At 34.7% G+C, this 15,286-nt stretch overlaps 1 long non-coding RNA gene across 1 annotated transcript; it reads right to left on the bottom strand.

Moving 5' to 3' along the window:
* Positions 1–8,819: 8,819 nt before the first annotated feature.
* On the bottom strand, positions 8,820–10,057 carry LOC148584018 (uncharacterized). Its single transcript, XR_015912954.1, has 3 exons — positions 9,964–10,057; positions 9,093–9,168; positions 8,820–8,907 (listed from the first exon to the last, which is right to left on the bottom strand). It is a non-coding gene; the product is annotated as an uncharacterized LOC148584018 (long non-coding RNA).
* Positions 10,058–15,286: the final 5,229 nt, after the last annotated feature.

Here is a 15,286-nt window from a genome sequence, read left to right as displayed (position 1 = left end):
CTAATAGGTAACCATTAGAGTCCACAAAGTAACTATTGCTAATGGTCATAAAAAAAAAAAATTAAAAAAAAAAAAACAACCATGAGCGTCCAAAGTAGAGTGGACGCTGATGGTTAACTATTGGCGTCCACCTTAATGGACGCTAATGATTAAAAACATAACTGTTAGGTTAGGATTTGGCACATTCGGTTTGCATGTAAGTTGTTGAAAATGAGCACCTCAATATGTCCAGGAAGCAGATTCTAGAAGGCAGGTCCGGACCCCCAAAAGCCAGGTCCGGACCCAATTTCCAGAGAATATCTATTGAAGGGCATGTCCGGACCGCCAGAAGCCGGGTCCGGACCCAAAAACCAGCAAGTCTATTTTGAAGGGCAGGTCCGGACCGCCAGAAGCTGGGTCCGGACCTGATTTCTAGAAACTGCATTTTGATGAAGAGGTCCGGACCGCCAGAAGCTGGGTCCGGACCCCATTTCCAGAAAGCCTCAATCTTTATGAGATGTCCGGACACAAGTGTTGGAGGTCCGGACATCGCTAGGTTACGCATATGTAACCCTAGCCATGTCCGGACCCCAGATTAGTCCTGTCCGGACATGGCTGTTTTATTTTCTATTTAAACACGATTTTGCTACATTTATACGTACGTATTTTTGGAGAGCAAAATCAGAGAGCTTAGAGAGAGATATTGTTCTAGCTTATTTGAGAAGGGATTAAATACGTGAAGCCAATCGGAGTTCCGGTGAAAGGAAATCTTATAGAAGAATTGTGCCAGATGTTCTGGAAAGGGCTACTGCGGTAGAAGTCAAGTGGGTCGCTTGTCGTGTACAAGGAAGAGTAAATTGCAAAGGTTTTGTAATTCTTCTTGTATTCCTTATTCTTCTTATAGTGGATTGATTTCCTGGGTTTGGCTGCCCCGGAGAGGTTTTACATTTAGAGAGTTCTCTAAATGGTTTCCTCTTCGTAACCAAATATCTGTGTTCTTGATTTTCATTACATATTTGTATTTGGTTGATTATTGATTGTTAGGTCAGATCTTATTCCGCTTAATATTTGTGAATCACCTAGACATTTGAATAGGTGTCGTTTGGAGTCGTTTTAGAATTTTCAATTGGTATCAGAGCGGGTTCACTCTGTGAAGGATTTATTTCCTGAGTGTGATCCGAGACTCCATATCAAATGTCTCTTACGGTTGCTCCTAATTCTCTTCCCGTCTTTGACGGAACAAATTATACGCTTTGGAAAATTCGTATGAGAGCTTATTTTAAATCCATTAATGTTTGGCATATTGTTGAATCTGGATGGACACGTCCAGATAAAGCAATTGCTGAATGGACAACGGAGGAAAAGAATAATGCTACTGCAAATGACAAAGCTATAAATGCTATTTACATCTCTGTTTCAAATGAGGAATTTTCTAGAATTTCTAGATGTGAAATAGCTAAGGAAGCCTGGGAAACTTTAGAAATCACACATGAAGGAACTAAGGTTGTTAGAACTTCAAAAATTCAAATGTTGGTTTCTCAGTTTGAGGAGATTAGAATGCAGGAAGATGAAACTTTTGATGAATTTTATTCAAAGCTTAGTGCCATTAGAAACTCTACCATTAATTTGGGAAAGAAAATGGATGATGCTAAAGTGGTGAAAAAAATCTTAAGATCTTTGCCTGAGAGGTTTATTCCCCAAATTGCTGCTATACAACAGAGCAAGGACTTAGATACTATGAGAGTAGAAGAACTTGTAGGTTCCCTTCAGACCTTTGAGCTAATTCTTCCTAAACACAAGAATACCAAAAATATTGCTCTTAAGGCAAAAAATGTTAAGGTTGACTCTTGTGGTTCATCTGATGAGGATTCTGGAAATGAGGAAGAAATTGCTATGTTTGCTAAGAAGTTTAGGAAATTCTTTAGAGCCAAGAAAGGAAATTTTAGAAATAGCAATTCACAATTTTCTGAGAAATCTAGAAATGAGAATGTTAAGAAAGGAAAGTCACCTAAAGGTATCAAGTGTCACGAATGTGGAGGACATGGGCACATTCGTGTTGACTGTGCTAACTTGAGAAAGTCAAATGGCAAGGCATTTAATGTGACTCAAAGTGATGAGTCAGACAAGGACGATGCTGAACAAGGAGTTAATTACTTAGCATTTGGAGTTAGTTATGAGAGTGAGCATGAGAATAGTGAGTGTAATTCTCAAGACAAACAAGGTGTGTCCGATAATGATTCGGAAGAAGAAGATGATTTGCAAAATGCTTATAATAATCTCTTTGTGGAATACACTAAACTGAAAAAGCTGAATAAGCAGAAATTGAAGAAACTCAATGAGGTTAATCTTGAAAATGATCAACTTTCGGTCACCTTAACTGATTCTCTTGCTACTCATAATACTTTGATGTCTGAAAATCAAATGCTAATTGCCAAAGTGAAATCCTTAGAGAATGAACTGAATGAATCAAAGAATCATTTAACAAAATTCTCTAGTGAAAAGCTAAATCAAATGCTACATAATCAGAAACATTCGTTTGATAGAACTGGATTGGGTTTTGATAAATCTGCTATTTTATCTACTAATGTTGCTTCTTCTTCAAAGATGATTTTTGTGAAACCAGTGAACAAAGAAGATAGCTTGGCTGAAAAGAAGGTAATTTCTCCTCAAATTTCCAAAGATGGAAAAGGTAAGGGAACTCTAACTGATTCCTATATGTCTAGTTCTAAGTCGAGAAGTATGCACATGTTAAGGAACCAACCTTCTCAAAGGTTTATTCCTACGTGTCATAACTGTGGTAAGATTGGACATATTCGTCCTAAGTGTTTTCAGCTTAACAGTCATGAGCTTAAAAGAGAATATTTCCATTCTAGAAATAGTTATGAGAAATTATTCAACATGATGAGAGACGTAGTAACACGGTTAGATGTCTTGGATAAGAGTCACACAGTTGTCCCTGATGTGAAGAAAGTTTGGGTCAAGAAGATTAATACCATTCACCCATTGAGGGGGAGTGGTAATGGACTCACCTAGATTAGGTGGGCACATAGACCATGCCTAGAAATTGAGCATATTGATATTTGTCTATAGCTGTTCTAGGGCATTTTTTTCTTAATTTTTGTTTGCTTTGTTTTTATTTTCTTTGATTATTTTTTATTCTTTTAGATTGTTTTAATTGTTAGATACTTAGTTTCTCATGTCTTGTGCTCAAATGAATAGTTTACATATGAGTGGGGTCAATATTTCTGCAATTTACATCTATTGCTCCATATGTTTCTGATATACCTTGTTTTTCTGAAGACTGTTAAAGGAGTAAGAGTCAGTTTTTCTCATGTTCGAAATTGTGCACTTTTTGCCCCCATTAGGTTTAGATTTTTGTTATGTGTTTGGGAATTTGGAGCAAACATTTTGCTTGGAAGATAGGTAGTGTCAATTCTATCCACTTGACCAACTCGTTAGTTGAACCTAGCTCCTAAAAATTCCAACATTTTCCAAAAAAAAAAAAAAAAAAAAAAGGCATAAAATAAGCTCTGATGACTTAGTGTTGCTTCTATATGTCCTTAAAGAAAGAATCAGTGATCAAATCATTGCGGAAATAGATGATTACTAAAGGACATGGTAAAAAGTGAATGATTAGTCTCAGGGGGAATGTATCGGATGAGGGAATCTAGGTCCTAACATTATAAGGTTTTACTGTGGCTTGAATCAGACTGGGTGTCTTTCATTTACAAAATGTCTGCCTAGATTTACATTTCACTGATGAAATCTTATTTAATGGGAGTTTTCACACACTACACCCTTAGATGAGATTTCTGATTATTGCCTACTTGACTGAATTCACAGAACAAGGTTATGTCTTGCATATGGTACATTTATGGTGTGAGTGTAATTTTGTTGATCACTCCAGATTGTTAAGATATTCATAAGGACATGCATGGTTTATTGGATATCTATACAAGTTATGTTTTCATTTTTTTTTTTTTTTTTTTTTTTTTTTTAAAAAAAAAAAAAAATGGTTTATTGTTTATTTTGTCTTAATATTAAGGGGGAGGATCAATTTTTTTTGTGTTATTTTTTTTCTTTTTCTTTTTCTGTGATTCCATCTTTTCAACTTAAAAGGATCAAGATTCAATCCTTCAAGGTATGTTTTCTTTCTTCATTCTTTTCAGATTTGATTTCAAATCAAATTCTAGAATTTGATTGTTTGTAGTTTCAGTTTGAGGGAGAGAAATTTTTTTTCTTCATGATCTTGCATTTCACTCATTATGCATTCATAGCACCATAGATAGAACACCACGGATGATTTTGATTTTGATATACTTGTTGCATCTATAAGTGATATTTGTTTGGTTTTCTAACAGATTTGGTGAGCTATTCATGATTATATTCTATTCAAATTTGTTATATTATTGGTCATTGTTTATTCCTGTTCCACATATGCTTTGATGAATTTTGTGAGTGTTTCAGGAACCATGGAGATCTTTTGTCCTTCTGTGACAAAAAGGGGGAGTTGATTTTTTTTAGATTTTCTGATGTGTCATTTTCATGTACAAATTATTTTTGTCCCCGAATGGCCAAAAGGGGGAGTTTGTTAGGTTAGGATTTGGCACATTCGGTTTGCATGTAAGTTGTTGAAAATGAGCACCTCAATATGTCCAGGAAGCAGATTCTAGAAGGCAGGTCCGGACCCCCAAAAGCCAGGTCCGGACCCAATTTCCAGAGAATATCTATTGAAGGGCATGTCCGGACCGCCAGAAGCCGGGTCCGGACCCAAAAACCAGCAAGTCTATTTTGAAGGGCAGGTCCGGACCGCCAGAAGCTGGGTCCGGACCTGATTTCTAGAAACTGCATTTTGATGAAGAGGTCCGGACCGCCAGAAGCTGGGTCCGGACCCCATTTCCAGAAAGCCTCAATCTTTATGAGATGTCCGGACACAAGTGTTGGAGGTCCGGACATCGCTAGGTTACGCATATGTAACCCTAGCCATGTCCGGACCCCAGATTAGTCCTGTCCGGACATGGCTGTTTTATTTTCTATTTAAACACGATTTTGCTACATTTATACGTACGTATTTTTGGAGAGCAAAATCAGAGAGCTTAGAGAGAGATATTGTTCTGGCTTATTTGAGAAGGGATTAAATACGTGAAGCCAATCGGAGTTCCGGTGAAAGGAAATCTTATAGAAGAATTGTGCCAGATGTTCTGGAAAGGGCTACTGCGGTAGAAGTCAAGTGGGTCGCTTGTCGTGTACAAGGAAGAGTAAATTGCAAAGGTTTTGTAATTCTTCTTGTATTCCTTATTCTTCTTATAGTGGATTGATTTCCTGGGTTTGGCTGCCCCGGAGAGGTTTTACATTTAGAGAGTTCTCTAAATGGTTTCCTCTTCGTAACCAAATATCTGTGTTCTTGATTTTCATTACATATTTGTATTTGGTTGATTATTGATTGTTAGGTCAGATCTTATTCCGCTTAATATTTGTGAATCACCTAGACATTTGAATAGGTGTCGTTTGGAGTCGTTTTAGAATTTTCAATAACCATCAGTGTCCAAACTAAAGTGGGCGTTGATGGTTATACTATTAGCGTCCACTATTAAAAAAAAAAAAACAACCATCAGCGTCCAAAGTAGAGTGGACGCTGATGGTTAACTATTGGCATCCACCTTAATGGACACTAATGATTAAAAAAATAACCATCAGTGTCCAAACTAAAGTGGACGCTGATGGTTGTACTATTAGCGTCCACTATTAAAAAAAAAAAACAACAACCATCAGCGTCCAAAGTAGAGTGGACGCTGATGGTTAACTATTGGTGTCCACCTTAATGGATGCTAATGATTAAAAAAATAATCATCAGCGTCCAAACTAAAGTGGACGCTAATGGGTCTGACATTCTAAAAAAAATAAAACATTATTAGGGTTAATTCAACCCTAATAATGTTTTATTATTATTTTTATTTTTAAAAAAAAAGCAATTTTAAAAGATGAGGCCATATTCAAAAGATATATCAATGATCCTAATGAAAAGAAACAATAAAAAAGTCATGACAAAAGAATACCAAAAAGGCAACAAAAAGTTTCTAGCCATACATATTGCTTATCAAATTGAAAAATCTAAAGTGAAATGATTACAAGTACAAAAATTCAGTCAGCCGATAAGAGAAATATGAATATTACAATTCACAATGTCCAAAAGAACATGCTCAAAACACCAAAAGGAAGATTTTCTAATTTGTAAAGGATAAATATGAAGATGCACGCAATAACGCCATTACCAAGTTGCTTTTCCACTGATCAAGGATAACTCTTTCAAATCAACCATGTCAAAGTTGTAAGAGTACATATAAAAGTGAAGAAATGCAAGAGAAATAAGCAAAAGAACAAATATAGTTAGCAATACAATAAGGCAATAGTCCATATGGTGAATCCATGGCCACATAATATTTACATAGGATAATTAGTTTGTCAATTGAAATGTTACTCAATTTTTATATCATGGTGAACAACTTTGGGTTACAGTGCCTCGTGAAAGTAAGCTAGCCTACATGATTAATTAGGGGTGTCAAAAATTACCGGGAAACCGGAACCGGAACCGGAAAACCGGGAAACCGGAAAACCGGGAACCAGGAAACCGGGGAACCGGTTCCGGTTCCGGTTGGGAAAAACCAAAAACCGGGGACCCCGGTTCCGGTTCCGGTTTTTGGCACCCGGTTTTAACCGGGAATACCGGAACCGGGTGCATATATATAATAATATTTTTTTAATATTTTATATATATATATATATATATATATATTGGTTTTTATTTTTACTTTAGGGTTTTCTTTCTCTCGGATCACATTTCTTGTTCATTTTCCACCATTCTGAACAATCCTACCTACAGGCCTAAAGCTTTATCACAAAATACACCCAAAAAATTTGCATCCTACACCAATCCCATCAGAATCTTAAATCTTATTTCAAGCTAGAACACACCCAAAAAGGACAAATGCGAAAAAGGGTATGTAAAAGAACCTGTAATGCTTCCAATCTATTGGTTTCCAGAATGAAATAAAGCTTCAATAACCTTTCAAACTGGAAATTATCACTAACATTTACTCAAAGACTCGGTTTTTCATAAAACAAAGACTAAATCTTTCTATACTGGGAAAAAAAAATGTCTACTTGAAGAGTAAAACTCAAATGACTTGGCCAAAACCGGTTACCCGGTCCGGAAAACCGGGTGGAAACCGGAACCGGCCGGTAACCGGGACCCCGGTTAACCGGGGTCCCGGTTCCGGTTCTAGTTTCCCAAAATTGGGAACCGGGGTACCCGGTTTCGGTTTCCGGTTTTGGCCAAAAACCGGGAAACCGGACCGGGTTGACACCCCTATGATTAATCCATTTATAAACATGCTTTATTCAAGTGGCAAAATCTGAACTAACTTCTGGCAAAAATTTTAGGCAAAATTAGTTCTAATTTAACAGTATCTAAATTTCTTTACCTACTTTTTCTTGAGAAACTTGATGGAAAAAAAAAAAAAAAAAGAGCCTAACTATTATTCTTTCAAATATGGAGATTCTCGTCTCTCATCTTTATAGTGAAGGAAACCAAGTGGCTTATTACTTGCAAGGTTATGACATCTCTTGAAGGAAATAAAATTAGAGAAAATAATTTTTGTAAAAGATTTAGTTAGGATTGTCCCAATGATTTTTATGGGTCGTGCTATGCCAAGGTGGTGTTTTACTTAGCTTCTATGTGATTTTTTTGATAAGTACATAGCTTCTATGTGATTACTGTATTGAGGTTTCATGAAAAGCACTAGAGAAACAGAGGACGCACATTCATATTTTTTCCCATAGCCTTTCTCCCTCATAATGCACGGCACATTCATATTTTTTCCCGTAGCCTTCCTCCCTCATATATATATATATATATATATATATATATATATATAGATATATTGTAACCTTGAATACAAAGAGCAAAATACCCACATAACATATTAACCTAGTAAGTTCTTCCAACACTCCTCCTCAAGCTGGAGCAAATATATCATATAAGCCAAGCTTGGAACAAATAAACTCTAGTTTCTTTCGATACAAGGATTTCGTAAATATATCAGCTAATTGATCTCCAGAATTCACGAATGGTGTAGATATACCTCTGCTATTACCACAAAATATAAATAGGTGTTACCCAACCTACTACTGATGTCTCTAGGAGGTTGTACCAAAGGTTTGAATTGATTCCGGCCTTCATTAGTTTTTACATTTTTTTTAGTGCAGCCACAGCTAAACCAAAGCAGAACCTACTACAACCAATAAATGAGAAAGTAATTGTGTTATTGAACAAACAAAAAATATTTAATTATTTCCAACTCAACAACCCTGAATTTGGCAAAACAAAAAACCCAAAAAGCAGCCCCTTGAGCATTTCCATATTTGCCAAGAATGACAAAGCACCAACCAACTAATCAACCAAAACAAAATAAATAAACAAATAAAACAATAGAAATAAATCACCAACTCCGCTGACTAAGACGCAACCTCAGCCAGTTTACTGTTAAACCCCTATTCTAAATGCTGCACAGGTTAACTACCTTCCTTTCTATGGCAGCAATCTTATCCATACCACATTGTGGACTTCCCTGAACTAAACCAAAGAACTCCGTTCAACACTTGATTAAATTATTAAAACACAATGCAAATGGTGTACTAGATAGTTAATTCAACATCCATTTACATATAAGAAGACTAACATTTCCATATTCCTTAATGCAACAAGAAAAACCCAAGTATAACATCAATGGAAAAGAAAATATATGATACCATTACAGGGTAAACAGCTCTTGGAACGCTATCTGAACGCAGACCTCCAAAAGGATTCAAGCCTGCATATTCAACAAGAACACAAGCATCTATTCCAATGGATTCATAAAATTCCCCAACCTGAAAACACAATCAACCAGAGATGAAATGTAGAAATGAAAAACCAAATACTCATTGACACAAAACTGTATACTATAGACCCCAAAATAGAAAAAATAAATAAATAAATAAAATAACTGCTAAGATTCCATAAGAAAAACTTGAAAAGTAAGGGATGGAGTGCAGAAAAAAGGGAAATAGCATACTCTGCAGAGCAAAACTTCACGTGGAAACCTTGACTTAAACTGCAACATCTCCCAGTTGAGTGTTCCTTCTTTTAGACTACTTTGAGCACAATGCTATGTTAGTTTTATGCAGAAGGAACCCGTCTCTAAGATGCTTTTGAGAGAACTCATAGTATTTGCAATCATGCGAATACCATTAAAGACAGATTAATAAGGCTCAGAAATGTAAAAAATGCTCTGGAAACAGACATTCTTCTACTAAAGGAAAGTAAAGTAAGAAATTATTATATTGGAGCTTACCAAAGGTAACAGACATTCTTCTACTAAGTCAGAAACAGAACGTAACAAAACCAGTTTCCCAGAAGCACATAGTGCCCAGGACACTACTATAACCACAAATTCCTGAAAATTTAAGGCAAGATAGTCAATCAATTCACTTGGCTTAGGAATATAGCACGGAATTAATAATCAAAACCGCTGATTGATCTCAAGTCAGACCCCACGAAACACCACAAGTTTTAATCAGAAACCTTAAACCTGTCACTTTTTCAAGATTCAATTTCACAACCAGAAATATTTTGATAGCTTATCACAAACCCACTATTCAGCTCTAATGCAGCTGCTGACCATTCCAATAATCAAAATTGTATAAGAGCAATGTTCCCAATTAAGCTAATTCAATTTTGCCCCTTGTCTAAAGATGTAAAATAAGAATGATTTCACCGAATATTTACTAAAATTCTAGATGGCAACAAATCATCACACCAATTAACAAAAGCAGGAAAAAGAAAGGACCCATTTAGGCCTCTCTCTTTTTTCTTTTTGGTTTCACTAAATCATAAGCATGCGTGCAAAATATCAATAAGCTGATTGCAACATCATAAGAGCTCACCTCCCATTTCTCAAGTTAACATCCAAGCCTAGCAAATTGGTATATGTAAGCCTTTTAACCAGCTGAACAGTTGAAGGCTTTCTGCACCTCTCCAACCTCTCTACAACAAAGAAACCATGACCATTCAAGATCTTACTTAAAAGTATTCAATAAATTTAGGGGAAACTTCACTTACCCCCTATACTTTTGCGCTTTTTACAGACACTCCATATTGTTCAAAAGCTCTTACTTTGGTATATCAAACTTTCGTTTCCTTTCACTATGCCCCTTCCATTAGGATTTTTCGTGAAACCCTAACGGAAGGGTGTGAAATTCCAATCTTGCCCTTATTTTTTATTAAAAAATAATTTTCTTTTTTTTAAATCCTGACCCGTGGGTTTACCGGTGGATCTAACCCACTCGTATTGTGACCCACGAGTCATATTATTATTATTATTATTATTATTATTATTATTATATATTTTAAAAAGAAAAAAAGAATAGTGGCATTATTATTATTATTATTATTATTATTATATTTTAAAAAAGAAAAAAAAAATAGTGACATTATTATTATTATTATTATTATATATATAAAAGAAAAAAAAAATAGTGACATTATTATTATATATATATATATATATATATATATATATATATATTTAAAAAAAATAGTGACCGGGGGTCACTTGTGACCCACCGGGGGTCTCTTGTGACCCCCCGGTGGGTCACAAGTGACCACCGATGACCCCCGGTGGGTCACTTTTTTATATTATTTTTTAATATAATAATTATAATTTTTTATTTATAAATAAAGGTAAATTTGAAATTTTAAAAAAATTTAGGAGTATAAAGGTCTTTTACTAAATCAAATGTTTGATTTAACTGCAAAAGCTAACGGTAGGGGGGTATTTGAAAGGAAACGAAAATTTAATACACCAAAGTGAGAGCTTTTGAACAATTGAGGGGGTGTCTGCAAAAAGCGCAAAAGTATAGGGGAGATAAATGAAGTTTATTGCACACATATTAAAGAAGCAAGACTATCAAGCAACTTAACAAAAATGCATGAAGTAGCACACCTCCTTCCACCATAGTAAGTGAGAAAGATCCTTATCATTGAGGGCACCATTTAATGCTTTAGATTTCTTGGTGGTTTTTGAGCTTCCCTTCAAAACTTTCTGGCCTTTAAAACAACAAATCCCATCCAACTGTCTGCTGCTGTAGCTTTTTTTTCAAAAAAAAAAAAAAAGTCTCATGATTTAGATGTAAATCAAAACAGACAAAAGAAGGAAGAATTGAACATTAAGTACGATCAACAGCCACACCACTTAAAGGTTTTCTTTACCAGAATACTCTTCAACATTATTGTTGGCTATGGCACATTCCAGTGACATACTGAGCAATGACAATCTCATTGTCCATTTTCTAACCGCCAAAACACCAGATCAAGCATTATAATCAATTCATTACACATAATTGATGATTCCCATGCACTTACTAATTTCAAAAGCAGAAACCTCACAGATATACAGCTCATATTGTTATAAAAATGCCAAGCACAGCAATGCATTTGAGTGGCTTTATTACCCCACCCCTTGGAGGGGGCCTTTTTTGCTTATGGGTCAAGCATACATGGATTATCTCACTTGTCACACAGAAATCCTTATGATACGTTTGGTACACGAAATGAATATTCCATTAGGAAAAAAAATAGCATTTATTAAGAATGGAAGAATGTGAAATAAATAGCCTTGGTGTTAAAGTATACATATACTCTAACACTTGGAATAGACATTCCCTCATGGGCCATGAAAATGGCTATTCTATTCCACATTCTTTCATTTCCAATAAAGCTATTCTTTTTCCTTTTTTTTTTAATGAACTAATCATTCCGCATACCAGACGTAATCTTAGTATTACATATAACAGATACTTTAATGTGTAATTTGACGGGGAAACAACATGCTTAAGAAAAATTCAAAAGGGAGTAGAAATTTTGAAACAAAATGCCATTTTAAAGCGCACTTCGCACACATCAAATACACAAAGACCAAAAACCCATTTCTCACACTCATCTACTACATCAATCAAACTTCACAGATTCTACTCCATTGTAACACTTTTTACCCACATGAGAATAAAGATATCCTCCCCCCAATATTCAATACAAATTATTCCTCATGAGAAACAAAGGAAAGAATTTTCACAGAAAGTTAGACGAACCATGGCATAAAAAAGCACAAGATTAATAGTTACACAACCAAAAGACACGCAACAGACTATAGCACGCATTAAAAAAAAAAATATATATATATATATATATATATATATATATATATATATAGAGAGAGAGAGAGAGAGAGAGAGAGCGAAGAGTCGGTGAAGGCCTGAACTGAATGAGCTGTGTCTAGGAGCAGCAGAACGAAGAAAGAGAGCGAGGGAACGCCACCGGGGAAGCGAAACGACGACGTTTCTAGTTGCAAGCCAGTACATAGTGCAGAGTGGAGTGCTTCTCAGCAAAGCCTTGTATGAAAGCTTTCGTCGGTCAAAGTTTGGGAGAGCAGCGGTAGAGAGATTTGAGAGTGAGAGTGATGAGGGAGGTGAGTGAGAGGGGTGTTAGGGATTTTGGTGTTTTGAAGGTTTGGGGAAAAAAAAAGACGTGGTTTATGAAATTTTTGGTTCGAAAATTTCAGATACCGCGCCACTGGATGGCGCTTTATTTTTTGCACTCAATAGGGCTAATGAGCCTCAAAGGGTAATTTAAAAAAAAAAAAAAAAAAAATTATACTTATAATTTTTTAATTTGTATTTATTTTATTTATTTTTGTTTTTCTTTATTTTCTCTTGTAATATGTTTTTATTATTATAATATTAACTAATAATTTCCGTTTAATAAATTTTTATGATTAAGATCAGTAAGTTGATATTTATTTTATAATTAATTATAAGATCAATACAAAATTTAAAGATAATATAAGATCAATATAACTAATGCACTAAGATAATATAAAAAGCTTCTAGTTCAATTGAATGTTCGATTGAACCTTTCAATTGTATCCTGTTTGATCGATCAATCGAACTAATTCATTAGGATCGATTGGATTTTCGATCAAATGTTTGATTTTATCACGATCAATCAAATTAATTCACTAGGATCGATTGGATGTTTGATCGATCGGATTTTCGATCGAACATTTGATTGATCATTTGATTTGATCCTACCCGATCAATTGAACTAATTGATCAATTGATCGCACATTCGATCAAACTTTCAATGTGTCAAGTTCAGTTGATTATTTGATCCTAGCACGATATATCAGACTAATGCACTATGATCGATCGGACGATTGGTCGAACCTACAATCGTATAAAGTTCGCTTGATCATTTGATTGTATCACTATTGATTAGACTAATCCACTTCGATCAATCGAACTAATTCACTAGGACCGATTGGATATTCGATCGAACCTTCAATTTCAATTATGTCTAGTTTGACCGATAATTGATCATATCACGATCAATCAAACTAATTCACTAGGATCGATCGAATGTTCCATTGAACCTTTAATTTGTTTGAAGTTTGATAGATCATTTGATCTTATCACGATCGATCGAATATCCGATAATTTATATAAAATAAATAATGACATATTATCGGAGGTAAATTTTTGGGAAATAACATTTTAACGCCAAATCCTAATGGAAGGAGATATTGCATCAAATTATATGTTCGATGAGTCAAATATTAAATATGTTTTTATTATTCAAATATTAACTACAAATTAAAAGTTAATAAATTTTTAGTATAAAAGATCATTAATGTGATATTTATCTTATAATTAATTATTAGCTTAAATTTTTAAGATATATAGTAATTTAACATTTTAACGCCAAACTCGAATGGAGGGGATATTGCATCAAATTCGATGTTCGAATGGTGAAATTTTCTTGAACTTGTCACTATTGATCTAACTAACATATAAAGATAATACAAAATCCAAAGAGTTTAATAGATCATTTGATCGCATTACGATCGATCGGACTAATGTACTAGTATCGATCAGAATTGATCTTATTAGATGTTCGATTGAACTTTCAATCATGTCAAATTCTATTAATTGTATCATGATCAATATAACTAATACACTAATATAATATAAAATGCTTAGAGTTGAATTGAATGTTCGATCGAAATAATTTTTTATTTTTTATTCGAGTTGAGTTGAATGCTTAGAGTTTAATTTTATAAAAGTTTTAATTTCAAATTAAGAGAAAATTTATAATTTTATAAAAGTTTTGAGGGTATAAAGGACATTTTATCATTTTTAGATGTTCAATTCAACCTATAATCTTCTAGTTTTATTTGTTTTTTATTTTTTTATTTTTGTACAAGCTCTTTAGCGTCCAGTCAAAGTGGACGCTAATGCTCAATTATCAGCGTCCACTTTCAAAGTGGACGCTTATAATATATCATCAGCGTCCACTTTGAGTGGACGCTATTGAGCTTTTATTTTAATTTTTTTTTTTTTTTTGTTCAAGCTCTTTAGCGTCCACTCTAATGCTCAATTATCAGCGTCCACTTTCAAAGTGGACGCGAATAATATATCATCAACGTCCACTTTGAGTGGACGCTATTGAGCTTTTCTGTTAATTTGTTTTTTATTTTTATTTTTTTATTTTTGTACAAGAGATTTAGCGTCCACCTTTTGTGGACGCTGATAGTAAACTATCAGCGTCGATAATTGTGGATGCTAATACTAATTTTTGTCGCCCCTAACAGTTTTCCCACCTCTGTTATAATTCCCGCTAGTTGTTATCTTTTGGGTCGACTATTAGCGTCCACTTCAATGTGGACGCTAATACTCACCTATTAGGGGTGACTTTCAAAAGTCAACGCTAATAGGTAAGTATTAGCGTCAATTTCAGAGTCGCCCTTGATGACTAGATTTCTTGTAGTGATACTTTGGTCTAATTAATCCCCATAAGTTCAGAAAGCTTTATAAATGAGAGGAACAAACTTCTTAAGGCTCTTAGTATCTTTGGGTGAAAAATGATTTTTGAAAAATATTTTATGTATTTTAGGGTGTTAGGTGTGACCAAAAATAATAGTCATCAAAAATATTAAAAGACTCTTTAATTTCCGTCAAATGATTTTCATTCTTTTTTAAATCGTAAATTATTTTTCGAGTTTGAGCATTATATTCTTATTTCGACAAACCTAACCGAAATGTCGCAAGGACCCTGATAGGATGTCGTCGGGACTCCTCGGAACTTGGTTGGGACCTGCCGAGACCCAACTAGGTCACAGCCGAGACCCAATTGGTACCTCGCCGGGACACCATC

Source organism: Corylus avellana, chromosome 8 (genome assembly GCF_965113065.1).
Source record: "Corylus avellana chromosome 8, dhCorAvel1.hap1.2, whole genome shotgun sequence".
NCBI lineage: Eukaryota > Viridiplantae > Streptophyta > Magnoliopsida > Fagales > Betulaceae > Corylus > Corylus avellana.
This window is presented reverse-complemented; position numbering and strand designations above follow the sequence as displayed.